This window comes from Varanus komodoensis, unplaced genomic scaffold (assembly GCF_004798865.1).
Source record: "Varanus komodoensis strain SLA01 unplaced genomic scaffold, ASM479886v1 scaffold10, whole genome shotgun sequence".
NCBI classification, from domain to species: Eukaryota; Metazoa; Chordata; class Lepidosauria; order Squamata; family Varanidae; genus Varanus; species Varanus komodoensis.
Genome location: NW_025335269.1, coordinates 3,485,523 through 3,504,108, shown reverse-complemented (window position 1 = coordinate 3,504,108; position 18,586 = coordinate 3,485,523).

The window sequence follows — 18,586 nt, the reverse complement described above, 5'->3', positions numbered from 1 at the left end:
TGGGCAATCACAGGGATCTGAGAATGCTTGTATTAGAGGAGACCCCACCAAAAAAGGCCTTTTTGTTAGTCCCTAAAGAGTTTGGCAGCTGGTAAAGTCATGCCTTTCATTCTAAAGGACAAAATTGTCCAGAGGAAGGAACTTAAATTCATCCTGCACTCCTGGCAGAGTAGCAGCCATGGAGTTTGATTTGGAAAGGAACAAGGCCAAGAATTAAGTCCGCCTTCATCTCCCATGTCCACCCATCCCTCTAGAAATATGGTAACTGTAAACTTTGATTTAGCTTCATTAACAAAGTTGCTGTGCCCCATGGACTTGTATGAGAAAATTGTGCTTTTGGTCACTTACCCCTACCAAGGATTAGGTGGAGGAACAAGTGAGTTTTGTTAAAATATAAAGGCTAGATGGTGCATATTGCCCACTTCTCCTTTAAAGTTTAAAAGGAACTATGGACAGACCTGCTTGCTGGGCCTAAGCTAAAGAAGTCTCCTTTCATCACTCTAAAACTTTAGAATGCTCTTTCTTCCAAAGTAAGATTAGTGTCCTATTTGAGGGGCTGCTTGTCTCATGAACTTGTCCGAAGATCTACAGAAGGGGCCTTTTGATGCTAGTCTTAAAGCAAAACCAAAGCTTAGAGCTTCACGTTATACACATGGCATATAGGAGTTTTATTTTGCTTTCCTGTGCTTGCTCACACACACACACACAGAGAGAGAGAGAGAGAGAGAGAGAGAGAGAGAGAGAGAGAGAGAGAGAGGAGCAGGTGCATTGTTTCTACTATGGTTGTTCTTGTGAGAAATGAAATGTTACTGTTACTAAGTGTTAAGGGTGAAAAACAGGAATAGGACAGGATCATTTAAGTCTCTTAAGGCAAAAAAAGCCTGAGAATCAAAACATGTAAATGGTTGTTCTAAGAGTAATAATGTTTCTTATATAAAAAGTTCCGAAAAATACCAGAAGGGGTAAAATTGGGGGACAGTGGTAAAACTGTCACCTTCAGTGGAGGAGAGCAGACAATGGATTACTTTACAACTGGCGATAACGAGCCTGGAGAAAGGCCTGTTCTCATTATCTCATCCTCCCCACAAGATTTAAGAAACATTTTGGCGTCAAGTAAGAATTTTCAAGGCCACTTTGGCCTGTTGACCTCTTAGAAGGTACTGTGCACGCGTAATAAGTTTATGAATAGTAAATGACACACCTCTCATAGGTAATAGGCTTATTAGCATGAACATGGGATGTATGAGTGGGAGGGGGGAACATATTAAGGAGTAGTATGATATAGGCGGATGGGGAAGATTGTGACTTCTTAGTAACCAGCCAATGGCAAAGCGGGGATAGTGTTGAGCATGGGGAAAGGAATGTATAAAATCTCTTGTAAGCAGTAAAAGATTGCTCTTTGTTTCTCAGACTACTGAGCCAGGCTTTGCAAATGCTTTTTGTATGGAATAAACGGCTTGTACCTACTCGAATCCTGTCTCAAGGAGTTTTAAATCTCACATTCTTCACCTCCTACAAACTGCTTTTTCACCAGCTGTAGGGAAGACAAGGGGAAAACCTGAGGGGGACATCCCTCTATCTTTCACCCTGGAAAGAGAAAAATCAGCCTACTCAGGTTGATTTGTTTTGGTGTGGTTGTTGTTGTTGTTTTTATATTGAACTCTGTAATATGTTCTGCTGGAGGTTTTTGAATTATTATTTTAAAAATGGCCATTGAGATTAAGATGCTACCAAGAATGTGAGGCAATCACTATTCTTACTGCTGAGATATTTTCTATTTCCAAGATCAGATTGGAGTATTTGGTACAATACCAAGGGGCATGCTGGAAGCTTATTATTAACTGGAGTGCCACTCCAAATTTACATATTTTATTAAAGTAATTGGAAAGTGTGACAATTAACATGTTGGGAATTGTGACAAGTCTCCTCTCCCCAGCCATCTTCCAGCCAACTGGGCTGATCACAAGCTCTTGCCAAGCTAAAACATTAAGAAATCATAGTCAATTTTGCATACCAAACACTTTCAAAACTGTAAACCTGAAATTCCAATTGCTTTCTGATTTCTGCTCTTTAGGACATGATCATTTTTCTTGAAATCATAGATAGATTCTTTAAAATGATTAAGGTTTTTTTTTTTTAAAAAAACATAATTACAAGGCTAGAAAGTTTTTAAAAGGTACAACTAAGAGGAACAAAATATTTTAGAGTCCACAACCCACTCGGAAGTTCTTTGTAGCTTCCATAGCCTTGGTCTATGAAGGCCATTTTCATTTTAGGATTGTCTATTATGCATCTCTCATCTGGAACAATCTGAGGTTGGGCTTCTAATTTCTAAATAATATTTGAAAATAAAGAAAAATATTACTATAATTATTAATGGTTTTGTACTTAAGCTAAAACAAGAACATGGTACAATTTTACCAACTAAATGTTTTAATTACTTTTGGAAGGTGTGCTTACAACTCTATAAAATCAGTAATCTACTGCTGTAATATACCAACTATAGCCACTGAGAAGGGCCTTCATTTTATAAGCTTCTTCCACAAGATGAGTAGCACATACCATCTCAGAAATTTCTGGAAAGCAAAAGTTTTTTTTCAAGAAGCACATTTATATGATGGGATATAATATCCCCATATTAATAATTACAGTCATAAATTACTGAGTTCATCTTTCAGGCATCAAAAGTGATATTCAGAATGGCTAGGAACCCTTTCTGTAGGTGCAATTGACAGCTTGCCTTCCAACCAAATGTTGTTTGTTCTATGGGAATTTAAAGCATGAGTTCAGTGACAAGAACTGGCAGCAGAAAAGAAGTGGTACATAACTTATAAAGGTTGAGAAACTGTCCTAGCAATCTGTGAAGCATGAAGTCCCCACTCTGAATTTTGTCTTGCCAAGTCACCTTCAGTAAACTCATCTATCTCAAGCCCTTCTGGCCCCATCAGTAATCTGAGAATAATAGTGTGGATATTCTGAGCATTTTGTATTTTTAAATGCTGTATGCCTCCCTGAAATTTGTTATGATCCACCTTAAACAAAGGATTACTAACATAAGAACAGCCAAAGGATTACTAATGTGAGATACAAACCTCACTGAGACGGAATCTAAGTAAAAGCAAGCAAAGTTTATTGAAGCGTTTGCAAAGGCTGGCTCAGAGTCCCCAGTTGTACGAGGAACAAAGAGCAATTTCTGCATGGTATACATAGGTTTATATACATTCCTTTTCCCGATGCTCAACACTATCCCCGCTTCACCATTGGCTGGTTACTATCGGGTGAACAGTCTGCTCGTGACACCTATTCTTGGAATATTTGCAAAACTTCTAATTTCACCACCTTTCTTCCTCTTCTGCTTCAGTTGGGGACCTGCACAGTTAAGTTACCTCACCTTAGTTACCTCAGCCTAACGGACTAAGTCTTATTTTTCTAAGTGGTACGTGTCAATCCTTTTCTCAGAAAATGTTTCTTCTATAAAATAGCTCTTCTATAAAATTGTATAAAAAGATACAATTCTTTTACCCTGTTTCTCACAATCCCCCCTTTTCTTTTCAACATCTTTTATCTTTTTAAACTGTACCTCTACTTGTTCCAACAGTCTCTCATTATCCTTTTGGTTCTTTACTTCCATACTTAAGAGCATAATGGGGTCTCCTTTATTTCCAGGTTGTACCGCTAAGATCATGCCTTTTATAGTGCTTACTACTATACTGTGTATTAGGGGAATTAGGCAGGGGAGGAGAAGAAGACCAATACAAGCTAACCCAACCATTAATACCACTTGTCTCCAGTCTCCCAACCATTCTCCCAGTCCAGTGGTTTCCAAAATTCCCCTCCACCTCTGAAGAGGGACATGGGCTAATTTTCACATTCTGTCGGTTATTTCTTCTATCACTTTTCCAGTTTCATCTATTTGGAGACAGCAGTTAGTAAGATTAAATTTTCCACAATGCCTCCTTCTGCAGCTAATAGGTAGTCCAAAGCTAGATGATTCTGGGGTATGACTGCCCTCATCTGAGCATTTTGTTTTGCCAGTACGTTTAGGGCTATTGAGGTTTCATTGGTAATTACTTCTAATACTGCCTGTAATTGAATAATTCTATTAAGCATATATACAGGGGTTCGATACCCATACATGCCATCTTCGGCCCAAGTAGCTGGTCCATAATATTGAATTATTCTTTCCAGGGGCCACTTGTCATCCTTCCAATTTCCAATCTTCAGGTTTGTCTTTTACTTCTCCGTAAATCATCATATACTGCCACCCCTAATCTCTCTCCCTTGGTTACTGGAATCAGGAAAAAGCTGGGCCTTATTGTTCCCAAGACACAGGCCCCACACCATCCGTCTGGCAAGGAGGGGTAGGCGTACTTCCCACAGATCCAGTATACCCCTGCTGGTGCTTTCCAAATTATAGAAGCATTATGACCATGAGTCCAAGCCTCGTTCAGGTGGCTGTTCACAGGGAAAGGGTTCCCTTCTATGACTTCAGATGGAACTGGGGTGGGATACCACCAGGAAGTTTCATTTACCTCATATACTGCTTCACATACCAAGCTCCCCACCAATCTATTGAATTGGTTTCCAAATGTCCTGCTGATACAGGTCCTTCCTACTATCGAGGTTGCCAATCCCCAGGCTGCAGGACCATAAGGGTCATGCAACTTCGTAAAATCAATAAATGTTAGATTTTTCAGGTTAATTTCCTGAGCCTCCCAAGGCCATTTTTCTCATATTGGTTCCACCACAGACATAGCAGTTGGTCACATTCAGGGAGCTAGCTATCTTCTCAGCCAAATTCATAAACATATTTTTCGCACCTCTTTCTAGAGCCCATTCCTTTGTTTGACTTTCTGATTCCCAAAGTGTCTTGTAAAAGGAGTTGAATATTCTATGGGTTTGAGTTTGTGTCCGATTGACCACTCTCAGGGTCAAGAGGGTGTTCAGATCTTTTCCTTTCCCATCAATTGCAAATCCCAAATGCTGGGTCATTTTCCTCTTTTTCTGTGCCATCTCTAGTATCGCAGGAATAACTTATATTGTCACAGGGTTACAGTTAAGAGTGCAGCCCTGGGGGCAGGGTCTTTCCCTTTTGCATCGTTATAATTTCTCCTTGCATATGCCCATAGTCTCCCATGCTCCAGCTGATGCAGCTCCACCCACTACATTCCTGGGGGCTATAGCAGGGGGACCCCTGAGTGAAAGGATAGGATAACCGGTATACATCCATTGGCTTCTCCCTACACAGATACTTATGGTTACTAGCATATGCCTTTACCCATCCCATGTTGCCACAGGAATCCTGAACCGTATTTAGCCCCAGCACATAGGAAGTGTCAAAGGTCAAACTGGCAGTATTATGCATATCAATTATCTGGACTGACATTATGAGTTTCTCATCGCCAGTCCATTTCTCATCTGCTATCACTGATCTGAGTTCTAGGTATGTTTTATATGGCGGTACCTTGGGGTCATAGCAAATGATTCCTCTAGTGGTGTTACACATAGAGTAAGTTACCCCTTTATGTCGGCATTGCCCCACCAGATTTCCGCAATTATACTCTGTATGATATATCAATGTCTGATTTACCTGGCCCCGATACTTAGTCTGTTTTATACAAGAGGTACAATCCTGCGTTTCTTCAGGGTGTTCACTCCAACTCATCCTTCCCAAAATTAGGAGGAGGAGGTACTTCATCATGAGTACCATCCCTATCTCAATGGTTGTATTGACTCAATCCTTCGTTCATCCCCCCTTCTTAGGGGTCAACACTTCCAAGGATCAGGTTCTCTTTCACCTAACCAATCCTTCCATGTTGATTCCCCTAATTTCAATCCAAGTCTTCAAGGGGCCTTATTCCCCACTCAAGGTTCTGATTAAGGGTTAGGCTTTTCTCTGGGGTTCTTCAAATTACTCCAGATGTACATTTTCTAATATGACTATATCACACTCCGTTAGGCAGTTTCCATGTAACGGAGCACAGTTGAGGCAATGGCTACAACAACAGCACTCCGTGATACATTCACAATTACAAAACCAACACATCAAATTCTTCATCTCGCCTTCCTTTTCTGTGTAGCACTGCCTGGATAACCACTCCCTCTTAAACACACACAGTATGAACAGGTGAATAATTAAACATAAAGCCCACAGCACCCACCCCCACCACTCAAACATTCATTCGTTTCACTGTCAATTTTAGAGGGTCTGGGTGAGCCTGTACAGTCCATTCAATAGGCTCGGGTACCGGCCCTTTTACTCTAGTTTGGTGCGTCCATCCCTTTTCCCTTGTTCGGACTGCAGCCTCCGTCATGAGGATAACTTGGAATGGACCTTCCCACACTGGTTGTAGCTTCTCCTCCTTCCACCCTTTTACCAGGATCCAATCTCCTGATTTGAACGGATGTACCTGGAAGTCCAGAGGTGGTGACTGGGCCAGGAGTCCTTTTGACCTTAAATAGAGAAAAGACTCGGACAGTCCTTGTATATATTTTCTTACCACTTTATCTTTTAATTCAATTCTGGGTAGTCCCATTTTCCCTTGGTAAGGGATCCCAAACAGCATTTTATATGGGGATATTCCAATGTCCCTCCTAGGTTTGGTTCTCATTCTCATTAGGGCTAGAGGCAAACACTTCGTCCATGTCAAACTCAATTCCAACATCAATTCTGATTAAGTTTGTTTTATCGTCTGATTGGCTCTTTCTACTTTTCCTGAGGAAGCTGGATGCCAGGGAGTTTGATAGTCCCACTCAATTCCCAAAGCTTCCATCAATTTTCTAATACCAGTGCTGTGAAGTGTGTACCTTGATCGCTATCAATCTGCTCAATTATCCCATATCATGGTATAATTACCAACACATACTTCATCCTGCCTACTGTCAGTAACTTGGTGTAATCCACTTGGATATGCTGAAAAGACCAGATTGCCAATGGTCTCCCTCCCCTAGGGTTTTCTCTCATGGCCTTCTTGTTTACTTTCGTGCATATAACACACTTCCTAGCCACTTGTGCAGCAATTGTGAACATTCCCCGGCAGACATACGTGTTCCTAACCTGATCCACCAATGCTTGAGTTCCCCAATGACCCTCTTCATGCAGTCTTTTCATAACATTCCTCATCTTGGCCTTATTCAGGACTTGAACTCCTGAAGGTAAAATCCACTTCTTTCCTTCTTTCTCAAATTCTTCTTCTAACCTCTCCTCCTCTTCTTCACTAAAAAGTGGTTCCAAGTCCTCCTCCACCCATGGAGTCAGTACCAATAGTTTTTCTTCTACCTCCTCACTGCCTTCTGCTGCTCATTTAGCCTCTCAGTCCGCCATCTCGTTGCCTTCAGATTCCCTCGTCTTCCCCCCTTTGTGGGCTTCTACATGAACTACTGCTAGTCCCTTTGGTAGCCCAGCCTCCACTAAGATCTGCCTTATCAACCCTACTTCAGTGAGTTCCCTTTCCTTACTGTCTTTCAGTCCTCTTTCTTTCCAGATTTTCCCAAAGGTGTGTAGAATTCCATATGCGTATTTGGAGTCAGTGTAATTGGTTCCCACTTCCCCTTCCAAGACCCTTAAGGCTTGCCTGGTCAACCCCATTTTGAGTTTCAACTCTCAAAGACTAACAGAAGTCTGCAGGGTCAGTAGGATTTTTAAAAGCACTCTAGAAAGTTTGCAATTTTTTCTCAACCTGAAAATAGACAAGATATCTAGGTTGGGAAGTCAATGGGGGGGTGGGAAATAGAATGCAAAATTCCTTTCCACCTACTGCTCTCCTTTGAAATTTGTGGATATTTCCTGCCTTTTACTTTCCCAGCCTTGAAACATGTATCCTGTTCAGCTGCCTTCTGAAGCTTTTTTTTGGCAGATATAAAGAAATTGCAGAAACTACTCCGGAAAGCAGCCACAAGTGGTGGTGCTAAGAGCTCTCACTTCTGTACTACCTGAAGACCAGAGGAAGTGTTGAAAAGGTGATGGGCAATGAAACATGTCAGTGCTATGCTAGAACTTGAGATTACTTTGCAAAGGGGAAGAGCTTAAGCCCACTTCCTTTTGGTGCACCTACCATGCCATTTTTTTTTTTTGGCCAGTGCTTTTTAGTTTACAACCAGGCAACTAACAGCTGTCAACTGTTTCTGCTTTAGCCCATATGCAGTCCACCTTGTCAATCTGTAAGTGTTTGATAGCTGAAACTGACAAGTATATTGACCAGGAAAGACTACATATATTGGACAGCCATAAGTGTATACTCTGAAAGACCTTGCCCCCCCACCCCAATGTGTGTGCACATTTCACATTTAATTAATTGATTAATTTGTATACTGCCCAATGGCTAAAGCTCTCTTTAAAAAGAATTTAAAAGCAATTGTGCTTTTTTGACGCTCCAAAACCCCCTCAGTAAATGAAAAGGAGTCATATTCAGTGGAGAGAAAAAAGGGTTGCACCATGAAGAACCCTGGGGAATTGGCTGGAAGACAATGGGAGAAGGAGGGAGAGAACAACCCACAGCATGTCCAGTTATCTGTCAATTGCACTGTGCATTATTCTGTGAACAACCCACACTGCATACCTTGTGCACAGAATGGCTTGGCGTGTCCTGCAAAGCTTCCCAGTGTGTCTGCAAAATTAGTAATTTCTTCCCAAGCTGTCCATATAGAAGGAAGATGTCAAGTGGGTAGATAGGAAGGGAGTATCATTTTGTGACTGAATGCAATCTTCCAGTCTTAGGGGGTGTTTTTACTGGAGTTCTCCAATTCCACTGCTTTACACCAGGGATGTTCTCTATGCGTGGACAATCATTTATTGCAGGATTGGTTCTGCATTTCATGAGTTCTGCTATTTCCCTCTCCCAGGGATTGGAACATTGAAAACTTTTGTGAGGAGTCTGCAGGTCCCGTAGTGTGTAGCTCTTAGCTGTGCTATTCCATCCTAACCCTTAAATTATGCAAGAGGAGCAGTCCTAGCACCAGTTTTACTACTGAGGTACTGAGCAATGTGTTTCAGACTAATCCCAGTCAACATTTCCCTGCCACCTGGCTCACTGCTTCTTCAAAGATTCCAGAGGGCTCACACAAACTCAGCAGGCTGTGCTTTGGAGATGAAACAGCTGTCACTCTCTTTCCATATAGATATTTTCCATCCTATCAGTGCCTTCCTTACACTGATTGTGGGCTGAAAATTTCAAGCACAGTTGGTGGCTGCAGAAGGTCCTTAAGCAATCTACACTAGGCATTTTTGTTGGCATTGAATTTACCTCAATTCTTCCTCCTTGCTCTATTTCTACCTGTTTCAGAGGGCTGGTTCATAATGGCCTGGAATGCAGCCTTTAATAAGGTAGTGCTCACTCTCCAGAACTCCCTTCCACTGGGTATGTAAAATAATGTTGTTCTTATTCATCTTGCAAGCATGTTCCATTCTAACACAAAAGTGAACAAGCACACAATTTTGTTTGCATTCATATTTAAAAAACTGTTTACGTGTACAAATCTGTATTTGGCCTCCAAGCCCACATTTTAATGCATTAGCTTTTAAGAAAATAAGCATTCAAAGTAGGGAAAAGTATGTATTTAAAAATCAGCTTTTTCAGTTGCAAAGAATGTGCATTTTTAAAATGTGCTAATTTCCTGATCAAAAAAGAAAAAAAAATCTCACATTGAGAAATGCAAACAAGGCAAAGCAGGCTTTGAACTGCTGGATCTAAAGAAGTCTGAACATCATATCTTTGTGCATCCCTACCTAGCCCTCTAACAGACAGGTTCCAGCAGTTCTGGGTCTTCTGAACCCACTGCAAGCCACTTATTTCCAACAAGCATTCCCAGGAAGGTAATACTATCTCCTGTGTATAAGGAAACCCCCCCCCCACTCTCTCCCTCTCTCTCAGTATAGTCTTATACTGTATTTTTGTATACCACTTAGAAATATATCTTAATGTATAAGGGATTAATAAATATTAATTAAATAATAGTTCCTGTTTCCTACTGTTTCATTAACTTTCAACTTGTTCCTGTTCTAGTCCATTCCATTTCAATGCCCACAGTGGGGCTAACAGTGGAACTTGCCATTCCAGACCTAAATAATCCATCCTTTCTGCATTTTTCCCTTCTTTACCACTTTTTTAACACCTTTACACTCCTTTTCTTTTAGCTACCTGTTTTAGCTACACCTTCCAGGAATCGGGACTTTCTCTAAGTCCACTTTTTCATCTCAGTCTTCCCCACAAAATTCCCTCCTATAAGGTATGTGTAAGTAAAACTAAAACAAGAAGTTGATGGCTTTACCTGCTCCTGACAGGTTGCACTTTTCTGAGAGACTATTTATGAATATCTGGCTGTAAAATTGTAGTTACTGAGTACCTTAACAAACTTTGTGTCATTTTTAAGAGAACTATAGTAAATTGGGACTATGTCAATATCTTCTGCTTTATATTTTTGGGTCAAAAACAAAACCCAAATTCAGTGAGCTGAAAATTCCTTCTCTGAAATACTTAAAAATGTATAAACATTTTCCCCTATCTTGTTAGGCCATTTCCCCCATAGCTGTGTTTTCTTCCTCCTTCCTAGTTACATGGATAATACCTTCCAATCAATGTTTATAATATAGCAATCAGGAAGATGTCAAGTTACTAGGTACCTTATCAGGCCTAGCAGAATGCAAGTGAGAGAAATTTAAACTAATGGGTAAATACTTTTGCATGGCTAAACATTTTTGGGAAAGGGAAGTACTTCTTCAGCATTGCCAAATATGTTTGGAAAATAACACCAAACTATTGGTACAGATCATACAGATCAAAAGTAAATATGTAACTTTGGGGTAGTGAGGAGAAAGAAAAACCAAGCAGCTTAGGTAGCATATCCAGATTGTCAACAATTTCAGCCTAATGCATTGACCAACTTTCTGCTACCACCTCTCCCTCTATGCCTTGCTTGCTTCATCCGTCTCTATACGTGCAAAAGCTAAAAGTGGTTTGCAGTTAATATGGAATTAAATAGCTTAATTCCTCATTGTCATACAGAGGTGGCTGACCCATTCAGCTGCCGTGTGTGGTGCTGCCTAGCAACACTGCCCAGAATTTCTTTGCTTCTGTCAAGCACAATCTAATTCTGCACTAAAAAAGCTAACAGGAAACACAAGAAAATGAGCTGGTTCAATACTGCAAGACAAATAAGTGCTGGCCACTTGATTTTCTACATGCACAGCTTGAAAACTCAGAATGACTGTGATTATTTGTCCTGATCTCCATCCACAAAAACCATATGAACTGTGGTCAAACCTTACAAAACCATCAGCTTACATCAACAGAAGCATGCAAGATGGAGAGGAGGCAGGGAGAGGTATTACAAATTAACCCATACCATTTCTTTTTGGTCTCATCTTCAGGCCTTAGGACAGTCATTGATCTTTTCAGGTCTGGGGCTTTATCCCCATTTTCCCACACAGCAAAATGGGAGCCACTTTTAATTTTTCCTATATCTATCAGTCTCTTTCTACCTTTTTCCTCCTTCCTCCAGCCTGTATTTCTCTTTTTAAAATCCTAAATGAATTTCCAAAAAGAAAATGTGGCAATGTTAACATAGCTGTAATCTGGCATGCAAGCAGTTCACCACTTGAAAAGCAACACAGCAAAATAATTGTGTTTGGAAACAAACTGCTACTGGCCATTCATTCTAACTTTGGAGTTTTGTGTGTGGTGGACTATTTGTTTATTTAATAATCAAAATTGTAAACCCACTGATATCCCAAGTACTATGGATGAAGTACAATACATTAAAAACAAAATAGAAAAGGGATATTTGGGTTTCTTTTTATTTATTTGGGTATTTCTAACCCATCCAATTACTACACATCTCTGGATGGCTTACAATAATCATTCAATAAATACAACATAATAAATTCATATTATTAATAGTAACCCATGACTGCAGTAAAAACAGAATATTCAAACTTTAAAATACTGGGTAAATAAAAAGGTCTTGACCAGGCACCAGAAACCCAGTGCCAGGCAGACCTCTCTGGGGAGCGCATTCCATTCGTATAAAAATATTTCATATCGGTACAAACAGTAAACAATGATTAAAACAGCACATAATAGAGCCAAGAGCAAATCAAGATAAAGAGAGGTCGTTGAGGCCCCATCGGTGCGGGTGTTCAAGGATAGGCTGGACGTCCACATGGTGGGCATGTCGTGAGCGGAGCCGGCTGGTGCCGGAGGTCAGACTAGATGGCCCGGGAGGCCCCTTCTGACTCGCTCTGTTTTCTATGTTTCTAAGAGTAAAAACACCCTTTCTGCAGAAAAGTCACACACAAGTTAAAGCAACATTTATCCACTTGTCTAATCCTTTGTTATACTTGCTACTTTCCATTCTACAGGACAGTTATCTTCCCCACTGTGGGCTCACCTACTCTGATGAGGTGACTGAGCTACCCACATGCTATACAGAGGCAGACATGTACACAGAGCAAACCCTGGTTCATTTGCATGGCAACCAGTGATGTCACATGACACATTGTGTGTCTCATAATGGCATAGTGTTACTCAAAGGGAGCACTAACATTCAGAATTTAGACAGGGACACCTTAACCTCCATCAAAGGATTCCATATATACACGGATTCCGCAAAAAGATAAAAAGGTAGGCATGTGTTATTTACTAGTTACTGACTTTCCCAACTTTTGCCTTAATTAATACAATTGATTATTTATATATCATGTAAAATACCTTCCCTTGTTTTAAAGGTAACAATAACAGAATATTTATACAGTTCTTGAGAATATTCAGAGAGCTACTTCATGTAGCTTCAGTAGTCTTTACAACAGCCTTATCAGTCAGCATTATGATCCTCATCAGACCAATGGATAAAGTAGACATTGAGTCAGAGAATGACTTGCTTATGTGAGTTCCAAGCAGAAGACTTTTGAACTGGGGATCTTCCCAGTTCATTGCTCAGTCTTTTAGTGAGCTTCTAGGTGAAGCCTTTAGTGACAGAATGTTAAGGCTGGGGAGAGTCCAGACAACAACATCATCATCATCATCATCATTAATTGGTCTTTTAATACTTCCATGTTCTCCCTTTTCTTGCCAAATATATGAATGAATGGATACAAATCTTAAGAGAAAAAGACACAATAACTGCACACTGAGAGTTAATGCAAGGAGTCCTCTGCTGGAAGTACCCATTAGCCACACTACAGTACCAACTGCCATGCTGCATCTGTTATGTTCTTCTTGTGACATCCCCATCTATCCTTTTGAGATAGTAAACAATTCCTTCTTCACCTCCCCTCCCCCTGGATATAGGATATGTAAAATCTACATCTGCTTTTGGATCTCGGCAGCAGCAGCAGTGAGGGGAGCATAGTGCAGGCAAGACAAGGGTGCAGAGGGCAAGTAGAAACAAGGCTCTCTGAGGGGTGGCCTATGCCAGACCAGGAGCAGCAGGTGTGATGGTTGCCTGCAGCTCCTGTGGAATGTTTGTCTTCCTCCCCCAGGAGCAGCCAGGATACACTACTTTGGACTGAATGTCCCCTTTTGTCTCCCTTTATTCTATAGTGCACTAGAATTAAGCTGGTTTTGGCTCTAAGTCTCGTCTCAGGCTCTGTTTGGCTTCGGGTCTGGGGTCCACCCAGGGTTTGCCCCAGCTGTTGACTGGCACAGTTCAGTAACAAGAAAGCGAAATGGCTGTCTGAGGAAGCTTTACAAATAGTTGAGGAAAGAAGGAAAGCAAAAGGCAAGGGAGAAGGAGAAAGATACAAACAATTGCATGCAGAATTCCAGAGAATAGCTAGAAGAGATAAGAATGCCTTTTTAAATGAACAATGCAAAGAAATAGAAGAAAACAATAGAATAGGGAGGACCAGAGATCTCTTCAAGAAAATTGGAGATGTGAAGGGAACATTTCATGCAAAGATGGGCATGATAAAGGACCAAACTGGCAGGGACCTAACAGAGGCAGAAGAGATTAAGAAGAGGTGGAAAGATTACATGGAAGAACAAGAAAGAGCTTAATGTCCCTGATAACCACGATGGGGTGGTCACTGACCTCGAGCCAGACATCCTGGAATGTGAAGTCAAATGGGCCTTAGGAAGTCTGAGCAACAACAAAGCTAGTGGAGGTGACCGTATTCCAGCTGAGCTATTCAAAATCTTCAAACACAATGTAGTAAAAGTGCTACGCTCAATATGCCAGCAAACTTGGAAAACTCAACAGTGGCCACAGGATTGGAAAAGGTCAGTTTACATTCTGATCCCAAAGATGGGCAATGCCAAAGGATGTTCAAACTACCGCACCATTGCACTCATTTCACATGCTAGCAAAGTTATGCTCAAAATCCTACAAGCTAGGCTTCAGCAGTATGTGGACCAAGAACTACCAGAAGTACAGGCAGGATTTTGAGAAGGGAGAGTACTAGAGATCAAATTGCCAACATATGCTGGATCATGGAGTTCCAGAAAAACATCTACTTCTGCTTCATTGACTATGCTAAAGCTGTTGATTCTGTGGATCACAACAAATTGTGGCAAATTCTTAAAGAGATGGGAGTACTAGACCAACTTATTTGTCTCTTGCGAAACCTGTATGCGGGTCAAGAAGCAACAGTGAGAACTGGACACGGAACCACTGATTGGTTCAAAATTGAGAAAGGAGTTTGGCAAGGCTGTATACTGTCACCCTGCCTATTTAACTTATATGCAGAGCACATCATGAGAAAGGCAGGGCTAGATGAATCACCAGTTGGAATTAAGATTGCTGGGAGAAATATCAACAACTTCAGATATGCAGATGATACCACTCTAATGGCAGAAAGTGAAGAGGAACTAAAGAGCCTCTTGATGCGGGTGAAGGACGAGAGTGCAAAAGTTGGCTTGAAACTCAACATTAAGAAAACTAAGATAATGACATCCGCTCCTCTCACTTCCTGGCAAATAGAGGGGGAAGAAATGGAGATAGTGACAGATTTTTTTTCCTGGGCTCCAAGATCACTGCAGTTGGGGACTGCAACCAAGAAATTAAAAGACGCTTGCTCCTGGGGAGGAAAGTTATGGCAAATCTAGACAGCATACTAAAAAGCAGAGACATCACCCTGCTGACAAAAGTGTGTATAGTCAAGGCTATGGTTTTCCCAGTTGCGATGTATGGCTGTGAAAGCTGGACCATAAGGAAGGCTGAGCACCGAAGAACTGAGGCCTTTGAATTGTGGTGCTGGAGGGCCTCTTGGACTGCAAGGAGATCAAACCAGTCAGTCCTAGAGGAGATCAACCGTGACTGCTGTTTAGAAGGCCAGATATTGAAGATGAAACTCAAATACTTTGGCCACCTAATGAGAAAGAAGGACTTCCTGGAGAAGAGCCTAATGCTGGGTCCATGGAGTTGCGATGGGTCGGGCACAACAGCAAAATTAGTATTTGACTATATTGCTAAAGTGGTAAGTTTGGCCTTGGAAATTGAGTAAGCAGACCAAAATCAGTGAGAAATCTTTTATTTACAAAAGTGTGGAATGTTTGCTTTTACTCAGGGGCGGGGGGATTTTCAGAAATGTGCATTAATGATAATGTTTGTGGTTCTTTTTCTAGGATGGAGAGGGAAAGAGAATAAGTCAGATTACTGAAATACACACTGGACATCTATTACAATATGCTTCTCTTTTTTATATTTTTCAATTGATTGGAGATCCCATTTCTCCTTCCAATTCTTTGCTATTATCAATTTTGCTGCTTAATTGTTAATGCATTATTGATTGTGCATTAATGAATTATTAATTCATTACTATTCCATTTCTTTTCACAAAAGATTAGCAGATCCTACTTCAGGATCTGCTTCAATTTTTAAGGTCAATGTTTTACTAATCTCCTTAAAAATCATTATCCAAAATGTCTTAATATTTTCACATTCCTACCACATATGGAAATAGGTTTCTGTATTTTGTCCACATCTCCAACATAAAATGTTTATTATCCATATAAAATAATTTAAAGTCCTGTACCATTTCCATACTAATTTATAAAAATTGTCCTTAATTCTAATTGATAGTCTCTTATCCCATATTTTCCCCAAACATGCTTGTCTATATCCTTCCCCAAATCCGTTTCCTACAAAAATTTTAAAAGATCATATATACCCTCCCTGTCTAATAAATTCTTCTATCTCTCTTATGATCCCCCTTGTTTGCATTCTGACTTGTGTCTCCCCATTCATCACAAACTCCTCAAATTTAGTAAGGTCTCTACACTTACCATTTTCTGCAACCATTCTCAAGTCCATTGTTCCATAACATTAAACTAATCTGTTTTTTCTTTTCCAGGTAATGCCATTACCTTTCCTTATTATCCATTTTCTCCATCCAAACTTTTACCTGAAATATTTTTCTTTTATTACCTTTCTTAAACTATCTCTCAAATTTTCTGGAAATCCTCTAATCTCTGTAACTGGAGTTACTGGTGAGATAATTGGCACAATTTCTTCTCTATACTTCTCCCAAACCCATTCCATTTTTTTAAAAAAAGGGATTTTCTACCTTTTTACAATCTTATCATCTTATTTTAAAAGAATATTTTAAAAAGTTCCCTCAGTTTCCTGTTCTATCCCTGCCCATATTGTCTCAGCCTTGCCACATGCCTGTCATTCAACAAATTAGGAAAACAACCAAATCATCTAAAATCCATAATGATGAACTGAATCCAAAGAACCAGCCTCACCGCAAGCCTCTGAAGGACTTCTGACTCTCTTAAGTGGCTGTTCAAGGGGCTGCAGGAGAGGGAAGAAGAGACAACCTACCTTGTCCACATACAGATAGTTCTCAGGTTATGAACATCCAAGTTACAAACAACTCATACTTACAAATGAGCAAACCAGGAAGTCCCACATCATCTTCAAGTGGCAAGCACTGCTAGGCAATCTGCAAAGTCTGAACTTGTGCTGGACAGTGGGGAGAGAAAGGAAGGGAAGAAGAAGAAGAGAAGGAAGAGGGAAAAAGTGGTGCAGGCAAGCTGTGAAGTCAGAACTAGAAAGCAAATGTACGGGTAACCCCCACACCCCATTCCAGCAGCACAATGAAACCAGACTCTACAGCACCAGTCCCATTTTCATCATCACCCAGTTAATGTTAGCTCAATAAGTGTTAACCTTTAATAATCTTTTTTACCGTATTTTCTATCTTTCAATCTAAACTCTTTTAAGAACTGTGCTGTATAGAGATATTCCCTCTAGTACCTGTAGTTACTTTATTATTACTGTATTATTTTCATTATTAATATGCTGCATTGTATTTAACGTGTTTCTTATGTGTTTTATGCTTTTTATATTCATGATCCTGCTTAAATACACATTCAACTTAAGGACATTCTCAGGAATAGAACTCATCCGTAACCCGGGGTCTAGCTGTGTAGAACTACTTGCCTATCATACCATGCAAAGGGATATCTGGATCCAAGCCAAAATTTTTCACCGACAAGAAGGAAACACTCCATCCCCCAAACATCAAAAGAAACAAACCCTACTGAAAACTGTTTCTTGAATGCCTGGGTCCTCAAACTACGGCCCGCAGGCTGGATCCAGCCTGCCATGCCCATTTATCCAGCCCGCCTCAGAGCTTTGTGGACTCACTGTGCCCGCTGCTGCCACCTGCCTCACCACAAGTGTGTGCGCTCGTCGCCACCTCACCGCACAGGCAGCAAGGCGGCAGCTTGCTCGCTTGGAGATGGTTTTGGACATGCTCAGAGATGGTTTTGGAGTTGCTGGGAGATCTCCAAGCGATCAAGCCACCACCTCACACGTGCCTGCCACTGCCTCACCAGCCCGCCCCCACGGGCACCCCCGCCTCACCGGCCCATGCCCTTAGCCACCACCTTTCAACTGGCCCTCTGTTGAAAAAGTTTGAGTACCCCTTCTTTGGAATTGGAATGTAAACTGAGCTTTTCCAATCCTGTGACCACTGTTGAGTTTTCTGGCATATTGAATGTAGCACTTTTCCTGCATTGTCTTATTATTATCTTATTATCATTATTAAAATGCTGTATTGTATTTAAGATTTTAGTAAGTATGAAAATGTTTCTTAAACATTTTATATGCATAAAAAGTGTGTGTGTGTGTGTGTGTGTGTGTGTAAAATTTGGCTTGTTCATGTCATCTCATATACATACAAATTCAACTTAAGGACATTCTCAGAAGCCGAACCCATCCATAACCTTGGAACTACCTGTACTAAAACTAGTGAAAGGCCTCTCAACCAGTATCTGAGAAACTGTATCACAACAATAATCTTGCTTGCATGGGACTCTTTATTATTGGCTGGAGAAATGGGACTATGCATAGATTTGAATATGGTTATGGACTGTTAAAAAAAAAAGAGTAGGGGGCTGACCCAGTATGTCTGATGTCTTTGATGATTGATGTTTTAGTCTTTGTAGAAAAAAATAAAAACTTATTAAAAAAATAATCTTGCTTGCAGAAGGCAGACGTGGCCACATCTGTTCACTGTCTAGAAGGATAGGGAACCTTTTTGAAGCCATGGGCAGAATACCATTCTGGGAAAGAAAGTTGGACATTCCATATGTAGGCAGGTCTAAAAGGCAGAAGGATGAAATCACACGGAAAATGTGATTCT